A 24,033-nucleotide genomic window follows, 5' to 3' on the forward strand; every position below is an offset into this window, starting at 1 on the left:
TGTAAGTTATTTCTACAGCCCTTTACAACAATCCATTTCGGTAGCAAAGTGCTTTACAGCAGATAATAAATAAAGAAAAGAATAAGTACAAAACAATAACATAACAGTAATAAATTACAGCAAAATTGAATAAGATAATATAAAAGAGTCACCATACTACTGGGTATTAAAAGCCATCTGAAATAAGTAGGTTTTTAGCCCAGATTTAAAGAGGCCCAGGTCAGAAATAAGACGCATCTCGGGGGGGGAGCTTATTCCAGAGCCTGGGGGCAGCAGCAGAAAAGGCTCGGTCACCCCAGGGCTTTTATTTTAACCTGAACACTTCCAGCAAAAGTTGATTTGTTGACCTCAGAGCTCTGCCAGGGTTACAGACAGTTAAAAGCTCAGATAAATACGATGGGAAGAGGCCGTTAAGAGCTTTAAAACCAGACATTAAAAGTTTAAAATCAATTCTATAAAGGACAGGAAGCCAATGAAGGGAGTTAAGAACAAAGGTTAAAGGTTAAACCGGCGTCAAAATACTGAAACTAAGCTTTATTCATTTAAAATCTTCCAAAATATTTGTTTATTTTTCAGGTCAAACATCTCACAACAAAATATTAATATTCATGCAATGGTTTAAATCCCAGATATAATTATTTTATACATATTTGCCCTTATGGTGCAAAGTATGTGGCAGAAGGCTGTAATTCTGGGTTCTGCAGTTTATACTAATTCATCATCATCAATCAGTTAAAAAGAGCTCAGCAACATCTGTACCTTTGTCTTGTTTGTTATGAGCTATAAAAGGTTAAATATCTCTTTATTCTTTTAATATATGAAGAGTTTGGGTCAGAGTGCAGGACTCTAAATCTAAGTGAGGACCATCTGTGCCGGTTCTTTTAAATCTGAGAGCCACATTTGTTCTGGTTTAAGTCCCATTTATCTGATAGATTTCAGTTTGTTTATTCTAACGATGCATCCTCCACCCTTACTGGACTTAGTGATGGTGTGCCACAGGGTTCTGGACTCGGACCAGTTCTGTTCTCCCTTTACAGGCTTCCTATTGGTGATATCATCAGAAAACACATTCCTGTGACTCTCGGCTTCTTTCATCAATAAAACCGGATGAAACTAATCATCTACTGAGGTTGCAAGCTTGGATGAGCTGTAATTTTCTACTTTTTGGTCCTAAAAACCTCAGAGACTCTCAGTTCCTCTGCATCTCATTGCTTTGTTCTCCAGAGCTACAGCGAGGAAACTTTGAGTCATTTTTACCAGGATTTGTCTTTTAATTTGCATATTAAACCGACCTAAAGAGTCTTTCTTAAGCGTAATGTTGCTAAAATGAGGAACCTGCTGGTTCCAGATTGCTTCGGCTTCTCTACACTGGTTCCCAGTTATATTAAAAACTCTTATAATTACATAGAAAGCTCTGAACGTGTCTCATTGGTTCCCATCAGGGTCACTTCAGTCTCAGCCTGCTGGGCTGCTTGTTGGACCCAGAACTGCGAGGTCGGGAGGCAGAACCTTGAGTTTTCAGCTGAAGCAACAAACACCTCCTTTAAAAAGAAGTTTAAACTTAACTCTGTGAAAGGAACTCATGCAGATATAAAATTCATGTTTTATATCTGATCTTTTTAGTCACTGAATAACATCGAATGTCCAGAAAATCTTAAGATTTAATCATTTTTCTTCATTTTCGGTTCACAGATGATTTGTTTCTTCATTTTTTACAGACAAAGCTCTGAAGTTCACCCACTAAAATACTAAAATAAACTAAATGAATCCTTTCTGGCTGTCAGTAGGAGCCGTTTACCTTCACTGCTTTGGGACAAGGTGTCCAGAACCGGTCCAGTTAGCAGCACCACCTCCATCGGGACACATCCTGCTGGCTGCGTTGGACCGTTGGTTCTCAGCCAATCAGCTGCTCGATAACAACCTCCATTTATATCTGTTTACTAGATATTTATATAGAAATTTGACCACAGATACATTTTTAAAATAGTGATTTGTTAAAAAAACAGAAAAGGGGAAATAAAACGTTTTTTTTTATTGTCTTTTTTCTTATTTCCGTATTTATCCTGATGTTAAAAAGCAGGCCGATAAGTTTCCTTTCAGCAGACAAATACAAGACACTAACAGCAATTTAAAGAAAGGTTTAAACGTGATGATGAGCAGGATAAACTGACATTTCTTTTCTGAAAGATGAAGGTTTGTGGACGGGAACAGAACCGCTCTGTAAAACAGAAAGTCTGAGGGAACCTGGTGTTACGTAGAAAACAAATGTTCTGGCACATTTCCCCGAGGAGAAAGTATTTTAAGAAGCGCTGACCCAGTTCAGAGGAAACGTCTGACATATGACACCCTTTAAATCTACAGATTTTACTCTAAATGCAGACGCAGGAAATTTAATTGGCTGCTGGACGACGAGGGAATTCAAGCCGTCACATGTTCAGAAACTGCTGCTAAAGATAAGGGAAGAAATCACAAGATGCACAACTGCTAAACCACTCTAAAATATTAGGAATTCTGAAGCCGATCGTGTGACTTTATCTTTAAATTTCAGTGTGATTCAGCTGAATCTGTTGTCTTAGTTTGCTTTAAATCTACCAGAAGCATGTGATGCAACAGAGTTTGTGAAACACACCGCTGGATATCACATGTGAGGAGATTGCTTAACAAGAAGATGGCGAAACAGCGGCGGTGCTTTCCACTTCCTGCTTTATCTCCGTTTTAAGGACAAGTTGGAAGAAGAACTTCAAATGTAAAGTTCAGCAAAGAATAAAACGCACAGTTTGCATTTTCCCCCAAAGCACGGCTCATTTTCCCTGAATATTGTCACCGTTACTCTTCAGGCTGAAGCCATGGAGACGCAGCATGAGAAATATTCTAAGGGAGGGAGTCAGAGGCTGAAGTTTGCAAAGCAAATGTCATCCTTTGTTTCTGTGGATGCTGGACTTTTCTAACAAAATCCACCGCATCGGTCAACCAGGACAGCTGGTTTCTCCATGGTGAAGTTCAACTGATCTCAGCTCAGGTTCTTTCTGTTTGCATCTTATAGAAAACTAAGTGAACCCTCACTGCTTCCTCAGGAACTAAGAGGGTAAGAAGCAGCCAGCAGCTGCTGATCAATGCTCTGATTAACTGATCAATGCTCTGATTAACTGATCAATGCTCTGATTAACTGATCAATGCTTTGATTAACTGATCAATGCTCTGATTAACTGATCCTCAGTCAGTGTGAGCAGCTCCATAAAAGCAGGAGTTCTGTCAGTTTAACACGATGCCAAGGAGGAAAGACACCAGCAATGATCTCAGAGAAGCAGCTGCTGCTGCCCATCAGTCTGGGAAGGGTTATAAGGCCATTTCCAGACTATCTGGAGTCCATCATTCTACAGAGAGAAAGATTATTCACAAGTGGAAAACATTCAGGACAGCTGTCAATCTTCCCAGGAGTGGACGTCCCAGCAAGTTCACCCCAAGGTGAAAAAGCCCAGAGCTACATCTCAGACTCTACAGGCCTCAGTTAGCATGCTAAAGGTTAAAGGTCACCCCAAGGTGAAAAAGCCCAGAGCTACATCTCAGACTCTACAGGCCTCAGTTAGCATGCTAAAGGTTAAAGGTCACCCCAAGGTGAAAAAGCCCAGAGCTACATCTCAGACTCTACAGGCCTCAGTTAGCATGCTAAAGGTTAAAGGTCACCCCAAGGTGAAGAAGCCCAGAGCTACATCTCAGACTCTACAGGCCTCAGTTAGCATGTTAAAGGTTAAAGGTCACCCCAAGGTGAAAAAGCCCAGAGCTACATCTCAGACTCTATAGGCCTCAGTTAGCATGTTTAAGGTTAAAGGTCATACATCTCAGACTCTACAGGCCTCAGTTAGCATGGTAAAGGTTAAAGGTCACCCCAAGGTGAAAAAGCCCAGAGCTACATCTCAGACTCTACAGGCCTCAGTTAGCGTGTTAAAGGTCAAAGGTCATGACAGCACAGTTAGAAAAAGACTGAACAAGGATGGCTTGTTTGGAAGGGCTGCAGGAGAAAGCCTCTTCTCTCTAAAAAGAACATGGCAGCACAGCTTAGGTTTGCAAAGCTGCATCTGAACAAAGCTCAAGACTTCTGGAACAATGTCCTTTGGACAGACCAGAGCAAAGTGGAGATGTTTGGTCCTAATGCACAGCAGCACGTTTGGAGGAAACCAAACACAGCATATCAGCACAAACACCTCATACCAGCTGTCAAGCACGGTGGTGGAGGGCTGATGATCTGGGCTGGTTCTGCAGCCACAGGACCTGGGCACCTTGCAGTCATTGAGTCCACCATGAACTCCTCTGGATACCAAAGTATTCTAGAGTCAAATGTGAGGCCATCTGTCCCACAGCTAAAGCTGGGCTGAAACTGGCTCATCAACAGGACAAAGATCCCAAACACAGCAGCAGATCTACAGCAGAATGTGTGGAAAAAGAGAAGAATCAAGGTGTTGCAATGGTCCAGTCAGAGTCCAGACCTCAGCCTGACTGAAATGCTGTGGTGGGACCAGGGGTTCACTTAGTTTCTCACTCACTGCTGCTGAAGCTGCTGGATCAGGGGTTCACTTATTTCTACACTGGGGAAGCAGCTGATGTAAAACTTTAAAAGTGAACAAGGATATATTGACTTTAGGTATTTAAACCAGTTGCTAACCGGATCACAACTTTACAGCAAGATTTTTCCCTTTTCCCACATTTTATCATCACATGTTTACGGACTGCAGCATCTCACTCTTAATCCAGCTTTAGGACATAATCCCCGTCTTTAGGAAGTCCGCCTTATCAGAAACTGAGCCCATCACAGGGATAAGAAAATAAAAGGTAGCAGGGTTACCGATACTGATGCTGGCTCCTTTATCTGTAGTTTTATAAAGTTTATTCTCTTCTGACACGGCTGACTTCTGTTTGAGTCTTTAATAAATAAACTGCATCATAGGCCTCTTTAAATGGGCTCTCCATGTACTTTGGTTGGTTCTGCAGAGGGTCGGCCGGGTAAACTGACGGAGGGGGAGCTTCGTGGGTGGAGGAGATGGCGGAGCCGAGTCTTCGGTGGCCGTGGGATGAAAGAGGCCTTTGACTCCTCGCTGCATCTTTCTCTGAGCATTGATCTGAGAACAAAGGACTCTGCAGCTCTCGGCTGTCAGCTAATAAGCACAAACAGCAGCTGGAGAAATAACTCAGATTTGTTTACTGAAGGTTCCCATGGAACATAAACAAGTTATTAACATATCAAATGCAGTTTGCGTTGTGTGGACTTAATGAACTGATGCAGAACTGAAGGTTGGGCAATAATGAGTTCAGAAAAGAGATAAATGAACGCAGCAGTGGAGAGATTAAAATGTCACGTTCACCCTCTGCTGGCTCTGAAATATCCTCCCAATCAGAAAGCTGCTCGCTCGGATCAGAGCGACGATACCTCCAGTCGGCCAGCAGGTGGAGTCCTTCTCCCACTTTTCCAGAGCTTTCCCTCCACAGCAGTTTGGTGGGTGACAGAAAATCAGTGTTCAGGAGCTGTTTCGTCCTGATTCTGCAGTGTTTGACCATCGACCCGCCGCAGACCGTCGACCCCCCGCAGACCGTCGACCCCCCGCAGACCGTCGACCCCCCGCAGACCGTCGACCCGCCGCAGACCGTCGACCCCCCGCAGACCGTCGACCCGCCGCAGACCGTCGACCCGCCGCAGACCGTCGACCCGCCGCAGACCGTCGACCCGCCGCAGACCGTCGAGCTGCAGACCGTCGACCCGCCGCAGACCTTCGACCCGCCGCAGACCGTCGACCCGCCGCAGACCGTCGAGCTGCAGACCGTCGACCCGCCGCAGACCTTCGACCCGCCGCAGACCGTCGACCCGCCGCAGACCGTCGACCCGCCGCAGACCTTCGACCCCCCGCAGACCGTCGACCCCCCGCAGACCTTCGACCCGCCGCAGACCGTCGACCCCCCGCAGACCTTCGACCCGCCGCAGACCGTCGACCCCCCGCAGACCGTCGACCCCCTGCAGACCGTCGACCCCCTACCCGCTGACGACCGTCGACCCCCTGCAGACCGTCGACCCGCCGCAGACCTTCGACCCCCCGCAGACCTTCGACCCGCCGCAGACCGTCGACCCCCTGCAGACCGTCGACCCCCCGCAGACCGTCGACCCCCTGCAGACCGTCGACCCCCTACCCGCTGACGACCGTCGACCCCCTGCAGACCGTCGACCCGCCGCAGACCTTCGACCCCCCGCAGACCTTCGACCCGCCGCAGACCGTCGACCCCCCGCAGACCGTCGACCCCCTGCAGACCGTCGACCCCCCGCAGACCGTCGACCCCCCGCAGACCGTCGACCCGCCGCAGACCGTCGACCCGCCGCAGACCGTCGACCCGCCGCAGACCGTCGACCCGCCGCAGACCGTCGACCCGCCGCAGACCGTCGACCCCCCGCAGACCGTCGACCCCCCGCAGACCGTCGACCCCCTACCCGCTGACGACCGTCGACCCCCTGCAGACCGTCGACCCGCCGCAGACCGTCGACCCGCCGCAGACCGTCGACCCGCCGCAGACCGTCGACCCGCCGCAGACCGTCGACCCGCCGCAGACCGTCGAGCTGCAGACCGTCGACCCGCCGCAGACCTTCGACCCGCCGCAGACCGTCGACCCGCCGCAGACCGTCGACCCGCCGCAGACCTTCGACCCCCCGCAGACCGTCGACCCCCCGCAGACCTTCGACCCGCCGCAGACCGTCGACCCCCCGCAGACCTTCGACCCGCCGCAGACCGTCGACCCGCCGCAGACCGTCGACCCGCCGCAGACCGTCGACCCGCCGCAGACCGTCGACCCGCCGCAGACCGTCGAGCTGCAGACCGTCGACCCGCCGCAGACCTTCGACCCGCCGCAGACCGTCGACCCGCCGCAGACCGTCGACCCGCCGCAGACCTTCGACCCCCCGCAGACCGTCGACCCCCCGCAGACCTTCGACCCGCCGCAGACCGTCGACCCCCCGCAGACCTTCGACCCGCCGCAGACCGTCGACCCCCCGCAGACCGTCGACCCCCCGCAGACCGTCGACCCCCTACCCGCTGACGACCGTCGACCCCCTGCAGACCGTCGACCCGCCGCAGACCGTCGACCCGCCGCAGACCGTCGACCCGCCGCAGACCGTCGACCCCCCGCAGACCGTCGACCCCCCGCAGACCGTCGACCCGCCGCAGACCGTCGACCCCCCGCAGAACGTCGACCCCCCGCAGACCGTCGACCCGCCGCAGACCGTCGACCCCCCGCAGACCTTCGACCCCCTGCAGACCGTCGACCCCCTACCCGCTGACGACCGTCGACCCCCTGCAGACCGTCGACCCGCCGCAGACCTTCGACCCCCCGCAGACCGTCGACCCGCCGCTGACCGTCGACCCGCCGCCAACCATCGAGCTGCTGACCATCGACCCTCTCCTCAGGATTTCTGTGCATAGGGAAGTATTCAGTATTTCAGTATCAGAGCCTCTGTAAATCCCCTTTCTAACGAAGAGCTTTGACAAATGCTTCAGTCTCAGATGGGGGTTTTAGGGGCAACATGAGATGTCACCGTATCCCAGACGGCTTCATTCACTCAGCCTCAGGTTCTGTGTGGACCTGCAGCATTTTTTAACCTCCAAAGGTTTTTTTTTACTTTTTCTGAGCACAATAGGCTCATTTTTTACTCAGTGTAACTGAATCCGGAAGGTGAGACATCACCCCCTCTAACCTTTTCATCTGAGGACGCTGCAGTCTTTCTATCTCTGCGTTCTTATTGCATCTCTGCCCCCGCGGGCAGGTGACCTTGTCCCAGGTGAGTCATCAGCCCCCCTGATCCTGCTAACATGCCCATTGATGACAATAATTGGAACCAACTGGCTGTATGATGACTAAACGTTCGGCCGCCTTACAATTAGACATGCAATCGTCCTCCAGCTGCTTCTGTAAAGTCCCCATGAAATCATATTTATGTCTAAGTGTTGGTATATGATTCGTCACCTTTTCTCCAGAATCCACAGCAAACATAAGTCATTTTGTTGGAACTCGGTCGTATTTTAAGGTTTCCTGGAAAATGATGACTGTTCCTGCACTGGGGGGCGTGTACCAACTTTGCAACCAATGAAGCACTTTCTTTAAAGGTGACATATTCAGCAAAAAACCCTTCTTCCTGTTCCTGGGAACATATATTAGAGTGTTTTAGGTTTTAGTCCCCCTTTGTTTGAAAGTTCCTTATTTAACAAGCCGTTCTGATTTAAAGAGTTATCTCCATTTTTCTCTTGTGGATGTCCACCACAGCTGTTGTTTTTCCTCCTGCGGGTGTTTCCTGTTGGGACAACTACTTCTTTTACTGAATTACAAACACTAACAACATAACCTATACCGCCCCCTTCTGGTGACACTTCACAGCCAAGTTTATTCGCTTCAAACCAACAATGGAAACGTGTCTGATTCATGTTTGTTTTCGGTGGTTTTTCCAAAGATCGCTTCAAATTTTCTGAATACTAGCAAAACTAGCATACTAGCAAAAAAAATACTAGCTAAAACTTCCAAACTTGAAGCAACTAAAGTGAAGCATAAGACATTCTAGACTGATTTAATCCTTGTAGCGTAAAGAGATTCATTTCATTTACTGTTCCATGTTTGGTTAGCGATTAAAAACTAGCAAGATATTTGCATTTTGAAGGTATGAACAGCCTGGATCAGACAAAACTTACTAATTATGTTGTGATTAGTAGCATTTACACAACATCTAACCCAAGACTGCTCATTTTGCCCCCATAACAGCACAGTGCTGCTGTTCTCCTGCAACAGAAACCCATCAAAGTGAAATATTATTAATGAGGACAACTAAATTAGACCTCTGCTGTAGTGACACTGACCAAAACAGAAAGTCTGAGCCCTCAGGGACAGTTTCCTCAATGAAAGACCGGATCCGCCCACGTGCAGAACATGAAGCAACTCGTCCTCTGCGATGAGTCACCGGCTGTGAACATTTCAGCCAGTTGTGAGGGTTTGGTTGTCTTTCATCACTATTACACCGCCTGAAGCGATGTGGATCTTGGTTTCCCACAGCTGAACAGCTTCATCACTGGTCACTCAACACTTTTTTGATGTAACTCTTCAAAGGGCTTCGATCCCTTTAATCACAGGGTTCAACCACTCGCTGTGATAGATTACTTCTTCTAATATGTAGCTGTTAATGTGTCGTTTAGCTGTTTCTGAGGATGTTAAAGCAATCACCCAGTTGGGTTTTTTGCTTTTAAATAGTGGGAATAAGACAGCCACAAGCAGCTTCATAACTTCAGGAGATGCAGATGTTAAACAGCGTGAAGGTGCAGGTGTACCTGCTGTTTGTGGTCAAGTACTGAACTCTCAGGTGGAGCCGTTTTCATTCATAGCCAAAGAGATCAACCCCTCATTCACTCCCTGATACAACTCGTGCCACTTCAAACAGACTCGTTTCAACTGCGATTGTGAACACCTGCCTTTAAAGTCCCCATCAAAGGTGAGCTACTCTGGGAACTCCTTGTCCTCACTACAAAAGGTACCACGGTGCCTGCCCCGGTGAACTCTGTCTGACTCCTCAGCGGCGCTGCACAGTGGAGGCTTTTCTTTACGTTCCTTACAGCCCGAGCACGGACATATGGGATAAATAACAGTGAAAGAAGAGTCAGATTCCATCAGATTCCATCAGATACCATCAGATACCATCAGATGCAGAGCTTTGTGAATGCTTAACTGGAAGGTTTTCATTCAAGAGAAACACGATCATTTAAAAGCTACAAAAAAAAAAAAAAACAATCTGCGAAGTAAATTAATAGAAGAAATTAATATAGAGCAGCAGTGACGGCTTGTGGTGACATTGAATGGGGGGGGGGCTAATGTATTTTAAAAGCCAAGTAGTTGTATTTCAACATAAAAGGTGTCCTGTTAGAATGTAAGTTTAAACTATCAAAACATTATGGGCCTTTTCAACAAACCACCAAAACACTATTTAGAAGAATGCACTGATGGAAAATCTACCATCTACCATCTCTCTGTAAATACAAATACTTTCACACCATAAAAGGTTTTAAAAAAAGGTCAACCCAGACTTATAGCCTATTGCAATTAGCTTTGGAACACAATAATCCAAACATCAGCACAAAACTAAAACAGTAACTCCAGAAAAACACTCCAGAAAGACGTTAAGAAAAGAAATACTCCACAAAATGTGCCATCTGTGTGACATGAATGGGGGTCTACCTTATCTGAAGAGAAGCTTCAAGAGGCCGTTTGCAGTTAGCCGTTAGCCTTTCTGACGTTAGCCGTTAGCCTTTCTAACGTTAGCCATTAGCTGTTAGCCGTTAGCCTTTCTAACGTTAGCTGTTAGCCGTTAGCCTTTCTAACGTTAGCTGTTAGCCGTTAGCCTTTCTAACGTTAGCCGTTAGCCTTTCTCTCAAACCAAGTTACACAAAAGCTACGATTTGGGCGCTTTTCTTTCTGTGTAATTTGGATATCCTTTGGATGATGTGCCCCTACTTTTTTCATTGAAGAAAACGGATTCGAAAGTAAATAATCCACTTCGTTAACGCCGATGACTGCCATTGTCCAAGTTTCGCCCGACACACGCAATCAAGTGGAGTCGTCTGTGATTGGCCCAAATCTGCTGGCTTTGGGCTGTACAGATTTAGCCCAAATGGAGGGGGCGGGACTTACAACCTGTCACTCAAATGTTGAAGAAAAGTCAAGTGTAACTGAGCTGCTTCGCTTGGACTGTAGATAATTAGCCCATTTTCACCGATTTCAGTTCAGGTTTCAGTTCAGATTTTGCTCCGCCTCTGATCAAAAATGAAAAAACTATTTGTTTAAAGTTTTTATTGAAATATTTATATATTATATTCTAATTTTTATTGAATAATGTAGGGAGGGCTGAGCCCTGTTAGCCCAGTTATACCAGCCGTCCCTGTAGAGCAGTGAATGTTTTAGTTCATGTTGTGTACTAATGTGAAGCTTCACCTGTATTTACTTTGGAGGCCGACATCCATCCCGAGGCCTCTCTAACCTCCCTGGAAGGTGCAAATCAGAGGAAAAGATGTGTGTGAATGATGCAGAAAAGGCCGACTACAAACCCAGAAGCAAAAATGTTCCCGACACATTTTGAGTCAGTCGAGCAGCCAAAGCCATCCAGTCCTGACAGACCTATCAGCGTCTGGATCTGGCCTTACAGATCCCCCAGCAGGACGGCGGGAGGAGGCTCAAAGAGCAGTATAAACCTGATGTGCAGATAACAGCTTATATGGCCCGTTTCCATCACAACTAGTCCAGGTGAGCTCTGAAAAGCCAGCAGTCAGTGCACCTCCTACACATGACTGCGAGGCTTTTCTGCTTTATCCTGACAAGACATCTACACTTTGTGACACAAAGCTCTTGAATTACCAACAAAGGACTCCACCGAGATAAGAGCCCTCATGTTTTAGCTGCTCAGACGGGACATGTGCTTGATTTAAAGGGTGAATACCTCAGCAACACCCATATCACAGTCTAAGAATGTGTCAGTGTTGTCTACTGGAGAGGCTGAATGGAAACCAGGTCCTTAGGAGTACTGTGAGTGGTGTCATGGCTCTTAAAGAAGACATTATTCCATCACATCTATCACAAACACAACCTCGCATCTTGGATAGTAGTTTCTAATGTTTCTCAAAGGATTTCTGCCACGAAACGCACATTTCTATGGTTGATCATCACAGTTTTAGAGGTTGTGTTTTATAAGAAATGAGCTTAGTTTGGTTTCAAACAAAACTCTGAATCAATTTAAGTTCAAATCCAGTTTAAAATCCATTGAAATTGAATTTATATTGTAAATTTTCCATGCACAATAATTACATGGCGGTGCGTTTGTTGTCTGCCCCGTGATGGACCGGCGACCTGTCCAGGGTGACCCGCCTCTCGCCCAATGACGGCTGGGATAAGCTCCAGTCCCCCAAGAACCGACCGACGGATTAAGCGGGTAAAGAAAATAAATGAACGCTTGTTGTCAAGTAGACAAATCAATTCAATTAAATTCAATTCAATTTTATTTATAAAGTGCCAGATTACAAAAATTGTCATCTCAAGGCACTTAAATAATAAAGTCCAATTCAAGCCAATTGGAATTCAATTCATTGTAATTATAATCCAATTAATTCATAAAGAGCCAATAAAAAAAAAATAATATCCGAGCTAAGGAAACCAGCAGATTGGACCGAAACTTGTCTTCAGTCCAATCTCCCGTCCTGAGCCTGAGGGACTGTGGAAAGGAACGACTCCCTTTAACAGGAAGAAACCTCTGGCAGAACCAGAACCAGGAAGAAACCTCTGGCAGGACCAGAACCAGGAAGAAACCTCTGGCAGAACCAGGACCAGGAAGAAACCTCTGGCAGAACCAGGAATAAACCTTTGGCAGAACCAGAACCAGGAAGAAACCTCTGGCAGAACCAGAACCAGGAAGAAACCTCTGGCAGAACCAGGAAGAAACCTCTGGCAGAACCAGACTCAGGAAGAAACCTCTGGCAGAACCAGAACCAGGAAGAAACCTCTGGCAGAACCAGGAATAAACCTTTGGCAGAACCAGAACCAGGAAGAAACCTCTGGCAGAACCAGAACCAGGAAGAAACCTCTGGCAGAACCAGAACCAGGAAGAAACCTCTGGCAGAACCAGGAATAAACCTTTGGCAGAACCAGAACCAGGAAGAAACCTCTGGCAGAACCAGAACCAGGAAGAAACCTCTGGCAGAACCAGGAAGAAACCTCTGGCAGAACCAGACTCAGGAAGAAACCTCTGGCAGAACCAGAACCAGGAAGAAACCTCTGGCAGAACCAGACTCAGGAAGAAACCTCTGGCAGAACCAGAACCAGGAAGGGTGTCCATCCGCCTGGACCAGCTGGGGTTTGAGAAGACAGAAAAGAGGGAAAAGAGGGGGGAAAAACACCATAACACCATTCAAAGGATACCTGCTGGAACAGGGAAACACAAGTTAATAACCACAATAATGTCACATGGACATAAAATCATTTGAGAAATTAAACAGGGGGAAAAAGAGAACAAAGTGAGGAAAGTGAGGACCAAATCAACTTAAACATGTCACACCTAAACTTTTATGCCACTGATAGAGATGGAAAACAGCTGTCATTCTATTGCATTATGATATTATAATTAAACTATGAGCATCAGAATGTATTTAAGATCTTTTTCAAACTGATAATTCAAATAAAGGCTTGATTTTAGTAAATTAATCTACAAACATATTAACACACCAGCCTGAGCAGAATCAGTACAACAGTAAACTAGAGGAAACTCAAACAGTCCTTCTGTTTTACAGCTGTTAACTGTACATATACTGAATAATACATTATGCTTATGAATAATACACAGGCTTTGTCCTGCACCGAGGTTTGTTTGTGTTTGCAAATGTGACATTTTTGGACAAAGTCTCATTCTGTCAGCCTCTCAGAGACCAACAGACAACATCCGCTCAGCCTTTTCCAACAAGAGAAGCAGTTAGGATAAATACTGTGGGTGAGCGGCTCAAGCTGCAGTAAAATGTATGACTCCATGCAAATATTTATCCACAAAAACGCCCTGTAAGGATTCCTTCATTAAGTCATAAAACTCGCAGTGAGTCACCCTCAAATTCAGCAGAGCTGAGACTAAACAGACTTATAGTTCTCAGAGAGCTGATGTCATTGGAGGCTTTATTTCCTACTGAGCTATTTCTGTTCGCTGTACCCACGATGCGGCCTCTTCATTCCTGAACCACACATGGGTACAATCAGCCACCAACACTTCTGGACCTCTTCCATAAAATGCTGCTGAACCGTGTTAAAACACTCAGAGCAACAAACCGTTTTCTGTTTGCTCGTAACTGACCGCTCGAGCAACAATAGTGTCGATAATCACTCTCTTAAGAGTTTGTAGGGTGTCTTATTTCAAGGGTCCTTTAAAAGAGAAACTTGGTGTTATTAGTCAAAAATACTAGTTAAGTTGTTGCAAAAACAACAAAGCCCCATTCAAGCATTACGTTTTAAATTTGTACAATAATATTAAACAATAAAAATATTGTACTTATGCCATTAAATGGTCAACTCTGCAATTTATTTTCATGACTTCCACTAAACAACTCATTAGCTTTAGCATTTACACATATATGTATAATTTATGAGACGAGATGTTTACGTTTAAGACTTTTGTAGGTAAACATTAAAACAGTTTGTTAAATAGAGACGTAATTTTTCCAACAACTCACGAAACCTACGTTAGCATTAGCTGAGCTAGCTAACTGCAGCTAAATCTGCTAAAAATCTACAATCAGCACCTGTTTTTTTTTATTTGTAGGCCCCCCTGCTCGTGTTAACACATTTGGAAAATAAAATAAAATAACATAATATAACTTAGTTTAAGAATAAAATTCAAATTTACAGCACTGTACATTCAGTATAATTTTTATTTAGCTCTTTGCGAAACTCTACTGCTTCTTTTTTACTAATTTAGGTTCTCATGTTCTGTTTGTTTTAAAACAAAAAGCTTTAAAATGACAAAAATCTGGAGTATAGTTTTCAATTAACAAAATAAATCTATCCCTACTATTAGCTTACACTAGCTAGCTACAACTAAATATGCTAAAAATCCAAAAGTGTCAGTATCCCAAATGTTTGCACTTCTTTGTAAAATAAGAATAAATAAATGACTGATATCTATAATTATAAATCACTTGGTTTAAAATGCAACATTTTTTTCATTTAAAATTTACAGCTCTGTACATCAAGTGTAACGTAGGCCACCATTTTTTAGCTCAAAACTATACTGCTTCGTTTTTATTATCTAGGAGGGCAAACCATTATGTTTATTTTCAGTTTCAAGCATTATTTTGAAGCTAACATATTCTCGCTCTAATCTGTTTTAAAACAAAACAGCTTTAAAATGACAAAAATCGGGAGAATAGTTTGTAACCAGCTCAGGAAATGCATTACTAGCATTAGCTTACACTAGCTAGCTAAACCTGCTAAAAATATACGTTGGTACCTTGTTAAAAAACAAAATAAATGTTCCAATTAGATATCACTTGGTTTAAAATGTTTTTAAACTAACTGTAAACCTGCTAAAAATCCACAAGCAACAGTTGCAATCTCAGGTCTTAGCGTCCTGCACGTGTTTACTGTACATTTGGTGTAAAATAGGCAGATTTAGGTTCCTGCTAAACTATTCTGCCTCTTTTCTGCTAACAAAGGGGAACAATTCATGATCTTTACCTACAGTTTCAAATTATTCAACACCATGATTTTAATAATGTTTTGTGTTTAAAAACAACAAATCAGGGGATCTGTTGCTCGCTTTAGCTTACGCTAGCAGGCTACAGCTACATGTGTAAGAACTGACGGTTGGTGGTTCGAAAGAAGAAAATAAAACCCAGATTACCCAGAATATCAATGAGAAGTGTTTTAATAATCAGCTGCACATATCCCAGAATAATGTGTTAAACATTACAGTAAGTTTGTAGCTGATGTAAGAAAAGAAACTAAGACTGTTTGCTTTAGTCAGGTAAAAACAGACACGCTGGCGGTTAATTATTCATCTGAGTGATCGTTTCCAAACCAGACCTCTGAGCTTTCGTTTCATGCCGGTACATTTTAATCCTGGAGGGGAAATCTTGGGGCAGGTGCAGGCAGAGTCTCATTCCAGATGATATTTGCTCAAGCAAGAAAGAAGAAAGAACCTGATGGGACTGGATGAATGTGACGATTTGCTTTAGGTCTCATAAATAAATATAGATGTGTCAAAACGTCAGATTGAAAAAAATCAACCAAATCATCTTTTTTATGTCCGTGTCATGTCACGATTTACAGTCAAAGGAGGACTCCTTCTACACTTTGGCTTCTTTTTGTTAATGAATAATGGTGCCTGAGGTTGTATTTACCTCATTTTAAGACCTGCTCAGGATCAGATGATGAAGTAAAACCTTCTAACTCTGATCTTGAGAAACAGAAACCTGAACTTATGAACCTTACAGAACATTTTTCTGCTGAAAAATACGTAAATTAATGTTTTGGGGGATTTTATAATTGTCGTTTTGGAGTAAAATGTCTACATCTGGAGTAAAACTACACTCTTATGCTCTACATGTATTCTATAAAACTTTGGGATAACTCTGGGATAATAAGTCAACAATAAGGCTCTTGTGTTACCATCTAAAATTCAGCAGAAATTTAGGCCCTTAGAGGCATGTATTAACTGGAGAACTCCCCCAACCCCTCTATACCAACTGCATTGCATAACACAGCTTGCAGCAGAGTTACCCAATACTTTCACAAACTGTCAGAGAGAACTAAGAAGTCATTATACCCCAGTTTTCTCTGTCAAAATGAGCGAGTGCTGCTGGGTAAAGATAGCTTTTCTGTGGGATTCGTGCCCAGAATGTTGCTGTTGAGTGCCGATTGGTGTCAGTCTGGATGAGCAAAAATGTGCACAGAGCTGGGAAACAGTTTTTGATGCAGAATATTTCCAACTAGACAAAATGAACATGTAAAAAATGATGGACGGAGTATGTTGGAGTAAGAAAATGCTGCCATAGCGGGACAGGTCATAGCAAAGCATTTAGATCAGTTACGGATCCATTAACAAGCTGAAAGGGGGATTATCGCCATTAATGTATATCTGATCGATAAAAGGTCCTGTGCTCGTATATTAAAGGGGAACTCCGGTATTTTTAAACCTAGACCTAGACCCTAACAGTTTGGTGAAAGTCGGCGTCCTTCGAAAGATATTTAGATAACTGGAGATCCATATAACGGAGTGAACGGGGCTTAGACGATGCAGCCTCTAAATAAGGCATTATCTGTCTTTATTTCACCAATACTTTAAGAAGAATGAATGAATGAACGTGTGCTATAGCTCTGTTAGCTCATAGCTGCTGTTATGTGGCTAATTGCAGCTATAGGAGAGCTAACAGAGGGATTTCTACACAGGCACTCTACTGGGACCACTTCATCCACACGCCCCCCTGCAGCACAGTTTATTCACTCCGTGCTCTGTGACAGTCGGCTAACTTCACACAGAGTTTGCTGCTGATAGTTTTGTGCAACATGGCAAGATATTTATCAGATTTTGACGACGTGAACGATGACTTTGAGTAAGATGGACGTTCTTTCCGGAGTAAATAAACTGTGCTGCAGGGGGGCGTGTGGATGAAGTGGTCCCAGTAGAGTGCCTGTGTAGAAATGATCTGTCTTTATTCACACTCGGAGCAACAAAGGCATTCCTCCTCTGCTGGTAAACATCGTCCACAAGAACAGATTCGCGGACGTGCAGCGGTCTGTTGTTCTCTGGCCAGTTGTTCCTCTCTCCTTTCCAGGAGCTCCTCATCTCTGGCTCTAAACGGTAAGAACGTCCATCGTACTCAAAGTCGTCGTCCATGTCGTCAAAATCTGATAAATATTCGAACATATTGAACAAAACTAGCAGTCGATGACATCATCCCAGTAGACACCTATGTATAAAGCCCTCCTATTTCCCTGGAGGACAACAACATGGAAGCTATGAGCTAACAGAGCTATGAGCTAACAGCAGCTATGAGCTAACAGAGCTATGAGCTAACAGCAGCTATGAGCTAACAGCAGCTATGAGCTAACAAAGCTATGAGCTAACAGCAGCTATGAGCTAACAGAGCTATGAGCTAACAGCAGCTATGAGCTAACAGAGCTATGAGCTAACAGCAGCTATGAGCTAACAGCAGCTATGAGCTAACAGAGCTATGAGCTAACAGCAGCTATGAGCTAACAGAGCTATAGCACACGTTCGTTCATTCATTCTTCTTAAAGTATTGGTGAAATAAAGACAGATGATGCCTTATTTAGAGGCTGCATCCTCTAAGCCCCGTTCACTCCGTTATATGGATCTCCAGTTATCTAAATATCTTCTGAAGGACGCCGACTTTCACCAGCTCGTAGCTGCTGTTATGTGGCTACTTGCAGCTATAGGAGAGCTAATGGAGGGATTTCTACACAGGCACTCTACTGGGACCACTTCATCCACACGCCCCCCTGCAGCTCAGTTTATTCACTCCGTGCTCTGTGACAGTCGGCTAACTTCACACAGAGTTTGCTGCTGATAGTTTTGTGCAACATGGCAGGATATTTATCAGATTTTGACAACGCGAACGAAGACTTTGAGTAAGATGGACGTTCTTACCGGAGTGAATAAACTGTGCTGCAGGGGGGCGTGTGGATGAAGTGGTCCTAAATGGACGCCGACTTTCACCAAACTGTTCTCGGTGAGTAGATGAACGTATTTCATGCCAGAAATAAGGTTTAAAAATACCGGAGTTCCCCTTTAAGACTAAGGACATAACTGTGTGGAAACAATGACTCGGATGACCCACAAGTTTCTGGAGAATGTGCAGATTTCACAGCAGGAGATTCTCCAGTAAATACAGAGGATTAGGTGGGTTTAGGCGTCAGGTGGGTGCACACAGGAGGGAGAATCGAACACAACACCTATTTATCATTTATAGACATTTTCTTTTATAGAAATAGTTCTTCTCCAAGTTGAAATGTTTGTGTAAATCACTTAAAACTTGTAATACATCAGAGTTGTGAGGGCCGTACGGGACGGTCGCTTCCACACAAATTTGCATAATTTCCAACAATTACGTGTCCAGCAGCCTCATCAGTGAGTGGCTGTGTGACCTGCATTTTAAGACATTTTGCTCCGAACTTGTTTAAAACGTTTTACGCACAGATCTTGGACTAAACTCTCCGCCTGTGGTTCCACACAGACCTTCAAACCAAACCAGATCTGATGGCATTTCATCAGGAAAGTCAAGAAAAGAGAATTTTCCAGCATCTCACCCCACAAAGACAAAAATATGGTTTTGTGGGTATATTTAATAGTATGTGAGGATGGTCATATGCATTTTCCTTTTGACCCACATGTAGATAAGAAACATGTGCATGAAGTAAACTATCATCTGTATTTATGAACTTTTAAAAGAATCATAAATCACCATATTTTCCTAAATCCTTGGAAATCGTGCTCTTTGCTTTCAGCGTCTTATTTTTATTTGAATATTTATATAATTCACAGATTTATTTGACAATCTATTTTAATCCTTTGTGAACAAAACTGTTATTTGTTCTCCAGCTGTCAGTCACAGGAAAACAGATCTGTGTGATTTCATTTCAGTGTCGCTGTCCTTGTAAATATTTCACGAAGGTTCAGACTGACAACCCCTCTTTTCCATTTGGGGTTATAAAGCGCGGTGGTTCGGTGGGTCACAGTTCACCGGTGGAGCTTTAAATGAGGAAGAAGCTGCCTCTCTTATTTGCATTACCTGTCTCTGTGGTGGCTGTTCACTTTACAAAACTTCTGTGTTTTTCATCAGTAAGAAGCACAAAGCGCCCATGGATGCCTTGGCTTGAAGACAGAATGGAATCACACACAAAGGACAAGGCATACCAAGCTTTTACAGCCTCCCTCTGAGAGTATTAGAAACACACATTGGGCACAGTGGGCCAGTTTAGCCAGGAGGTAGCATACCAGGGGCTGAAACTGGGTTGGAAAATAGCTTTTTGTGTGAGAGAAACATCCTCTGCATGAAACGCCTCGCTTCACTCTGTGATATGTTAAGCAGCACCTCAGAGAGCCCAGAATGCAGCGAGCTTTCTTGATCTGTGCTGAGCTAAACGGGAAAGCATGCAGGCCTGATCTCAGGGTTGCAACACTTACTGTAAAAGCTGATGTGAAGAGCAGCCAGCCGGGCGAAGTGTGAGGCTGTAGGATTGGGTTTGTCCTCATCGTACAGCGGAAATCATCAGGGACTGACTTAAACTGTGAGGAATGAAGAATTTAAACCTCATCACAAGCCAGATACGCATTCATTAGCAAAGCAGATCTGAAGAGATGTTTTCAAAAGCCACAAAAATGTGAATCAGACACGTTTTCATTGAGGGTTTGAAGTGAATAAACTCAGGTGTGTAGTGGGGCAGCAAATCATGAACCAGCTTCCAGCTGCAGTTATTTCTGTGTCATATGTCCAAAAAACATATTAATGTCCAAACATCCCTCCTCCTGATATTGATAACAGGACAACAGAACAGCAGCTATTAGCTTTCTAGCTAACGAATAGCTTCTAATATCTAGAAGCTATCTGTTAGCTTTCTAGTTATCTAGAGAAGCTAACGAATAGCTTCTAATATCTAGAAGCTATCTGTTAGCTTTTGAGCTATCTAGAGAAGCTAACGAAAAGCTTCTAATATCTAGAAGCTATCTGTTAGCTTTCTAGCTATCTAGAGAAGCTAACGAATAGCTTCTAATATCTAGAAGCTATCCGTTAGCTTCTCTCCTACGTCTCTGCTTTCATGAACTGTACCCAGCACAACTTTCAGAGAATTATGTCTCAGGCTCTGCTCGGCGAGCTACAGCGATGTCCCAACCAAGTATTTTTATGTCCGAACTAGTTGGTTTTGGTGCTTAAAACCCAACAAAATGAGTGGAAAATAGGCTTGACAGGAGACAAACTGAGGTCATAGCTGCAGAGGCCTTTGTGATTGTTTGAAAATCATACACACCATCTCAGATATCCCTCACCACTGAAGCTTCTGGAACAGGTTCAGCTTTCTTTGTTTTTCACATCAATCAAATTGTTTTTTGAGATTTATTTGACTGCTCAGAGCCACCGTACATATAAGTATCATTATCCAACATAACGTCTGAAAAGCTGGTTCGAGTATTTCCTACCACCAAGGATGTTGTGGCAAATGATGTGAAGAACACAGGCTTAATTTGATCTTGGAAATTGGTGTTCTTATTTTTAATGAGTGGTTCCAGTACTACCAGCAGGATGTCAAACTGGACCACTGAAAAACACCTGGAAACGTTCAGAAAAACTCTGCAGCTCTTAAATCACAAGAATGAAAGTCTTCTTTTTGTCAACGCCAGATTGGATAGATCCAATGTTTACTTTCTGAGCTGCGACAAAGCGAGATCACAGAATCGTGCACACAGATTCATGGCACTGGAGTCTGAGTGCACTCAGATGGAAAAGCACAAAAACATCAAAGTAAGTGGGCAAAGGCCTCAACGGCTAATACTGTAAATCATATTCCACTACGTACTTTTTAGCCCTTTAAAGGTGACATATTCTGCCCTTTTTAACAATTTGAAACAACTTTCTGAGGTCTTATTGAAATGTTTGAGACAGACTTTGATTAAAATACCTGTTAGTTTAAGCACAGCGGCTCTCAGCTCTGTTTTAACAACTCTTTGTTAACGGTCTGTTTTCAGGGTGGAGGCTCAGCAGGTGCTCAACTCCACCTTTTTGGTAGTGATGGTAAATGCATAATGAAGCTTTTCCTCCAGTCAGACCAGAAACACTCCAGCTCTATATATAGATACAGATAGTTACTCTATTGATCCCAGAGAGAAACAGGTTAGCAGTTAGCTGTAAGTTAGCAGTTAGCTGTAAGTTAGCAGCAGATGCTAGCAAACAATGCTTTCTCATCAACAGTGATGGACCAAGCCGGAGATGTGCACAGCGTAACTCGTAGTAATGCATGTGTCCCGTTAATTACTGCGATTAAACATTTTGGATATATTAACCTCATTAAACAGTTGTACCTGGAGACCTCCATCTTTATCAGAAACATGCCGATAATGTAACGTTAGCACACCGAGAGCGGTACACGCCGTTCAATGTAGCAGTGAGAGTTCATTTAACAACCAAGTTGTTAAAACAGTGGGATGAAAAGTGGCTGCTGCACATTCACAGTCTTTAGCTAACTCTGCTGGAACATTACCGGGGGCTCACACCAAAAGCGTCGTGAGCGGCGTGAGCTGACAGTTGCCATTAATTTTCAATGTAAGCTGGCGTCGATGAGCGGCCGGCGTTGTGAGCTTCGTGAGCTTCATGAGTTGAGAAAGGCTCAACTTTATGCAAATGAGCAGTGACGCTACGCGACGACAGCCAATTAGGGCCGATCTGGATTCCGTAGGCGGAAAAAAGGCGGGGGAAAAAGGCGGGAAAAAAAGGTGGAAAAAAGCGGAAAACAGCGGAAAACGGCAGAGCACAAACACAAAGAAGGCTGCCAAGAGTACGATCCATGGTGAAAGAGGGAACCGATGTATGGATGGATGTATAGATACATACTTATATGTATCTGCTAGTTGCTATACATATAAGCCCCGCCCCTTTGGCCGCTTCCGGCTTCTCTGGCCGCTTCCGGCGTCAGAAGAAGTACAAGCGGCGGGTTGTGAGCGTCGTGAGCAGCTGTGGTCGCTCACAACGCTTTTGGTGTGAGCCCCCGGTTAGCCTCAGATATAGTTTATCCACTGGGATCTTATATCCTCTGAGGCTGCTGCTGGATGGAAGATGCATGCTCCTCAGTACAGCTGACAGCAGAACATTTCCACCAGAAGCTGGCTTCATCCGTCCACCAGGGTGGATGTGAGTGGGCGGGGCTTAGCAGAGGAGGCGGAGCCAACTTAAGGAATTAAAATCAGAACGGCTCCTTAAATGAGGAACTTTCAAACAAAAGGGGAACTAAATAAATACCAGAGTTGTGTTTTTGGAGAGTTTTACACTTCAGACGCCCTGATATATTCTCCCAGGAACAGGAAGAAGGGATTTTACACAATATGCCACCTTTAAAACTGGTAACCACTCCTTTCTGAATCTGAAGATACCTGAACGAAAAGCTCAAAAAGTAAAAGTAATTTTCTTTTGGCCTTTTACTTTATTTCCATAAAATGACTTTAGGCAACCACCAGAAAGTTGTATGAACATAACAGAAATAGAGAACTCAAAGGACAAAACTTTAGGAAAACAAGCAAATTAAGAAAAAGTAAACATGAGAAACCATGTTCAGCTTCCTCGTCCTTCTACCATAAACAAGAGAACAAAAACAGCAACAAATACAAAAACAACCTCCAACGTTTGGCCGTCAGGGAAAAGAAAAATACCCACAAAAACCTGAACCTTGCAGTTACCAGGTTTAGCATGACAGTCATGTTTAATATACCACCACTGCAGTAACTATTTACCCAGATGGACGTAATAACAGGGTCCTCATCATAAATCGCTGGATACACCCTCACCAGCCAGGCAGCACATCTTAACTCCATGACACCCCCGAACCCCAAACCACTGAGCTTTCACCAGCATGACCACATGGAAAAATTCAACTGGACACTCTGAGGAAGCCCAGCTTTGTGGTCATGGCAGTGGAATATGACTGGATAAACACACAGCAAAGCTTCCAAATGCTCTCTAAATGCTGGTGGTGATGTGACGAAAGGCAGAGCGCTTGGATCTGAAGGCTCTGTGCTGTTCCTGGAAGCAGCAGCGGGTTTCAGTTTTACAGAAGATGGAAAAGGACATTCATTCATTCATATGGACCAGGTCAGGCAGCAGTGACATCCTGGTCACTGTTTATTAAAAACAGGCCTAATTATCCTGCCCACGCTGCCTGCTGAAGCTATTTTAGTCTGCAAAGAGCAGGTGACTTGTGTTGTAAGAAAGTGGGTCAAGTGCTCGTATGTCATGCCCCCTCCAACCTGAGCCCTGCTGAAACAGCTCTAATTTTCCTGTTCAAGCTGATCATTAGCGTGTTATTTCCTGTCTGAATCTGTAACCAGCTGTCCTCCTGAGGTCATCAACGTGCTGCCCGACACTGTGGGTTTGTCTGCTCAGTGCATTGAAGCCACCAGAGGTTCTGAAGCACACATGCAACACATCACAGCTGGATCTGGGTGCTTTGAAGGGGATTATGATGAGCTTCAGGGAGCCACATGAAGTACTGTCAGCGGTTTCTTTTAAATCTCTTTTTTATGTGAACATCATAATAGTCCCACAGCAAACGTAAACCTGCGTTTCTTCTGAAGAACGTGGAAAAAATAAACGATTTCTGAATCCTGATCAATGATTTGACCCAAAACATCTTCTCTTGTTAAATATTTCTTATTTTCTCTAAATGTCACCCGAACATCTTCCATGTAAATGTAGCGGGTCCCGGCTTGGTCCCCACTGA

At 44.4% G+C, this 24,033-nt stretch overlaps 1 protein-coding gene across 1 annotated transcript in view; it reads right to left on the reverse strand.

Moving 5' to 3' along the window:
• Window positions 1-24,033, reverse strand: part of LOC140275682 (probable ATP-dependent RNA helicase ddx6) — a 436,375-nt gene that overhangs the window by 280,024 nt on the left and 132,318 nt on the right. The window lies entirely within an intron of this gene.

This window comes from Leuresthes tenuis, unplaced genomic scaffold (genome assembly GCF_036924035.1).
Source record: "Leuresthes tenuis unplaced genomic scaffold, fLeuTen1.0.hap1 SCAF_18, whole genome shotgun sequence".
Lineage (NCBI taxonomy): Eukaryota > Metazoa > Chordata > Actinopteri > Atheriniformes > Atherinopsidae > Leuresthes > Leuresthes tenuis.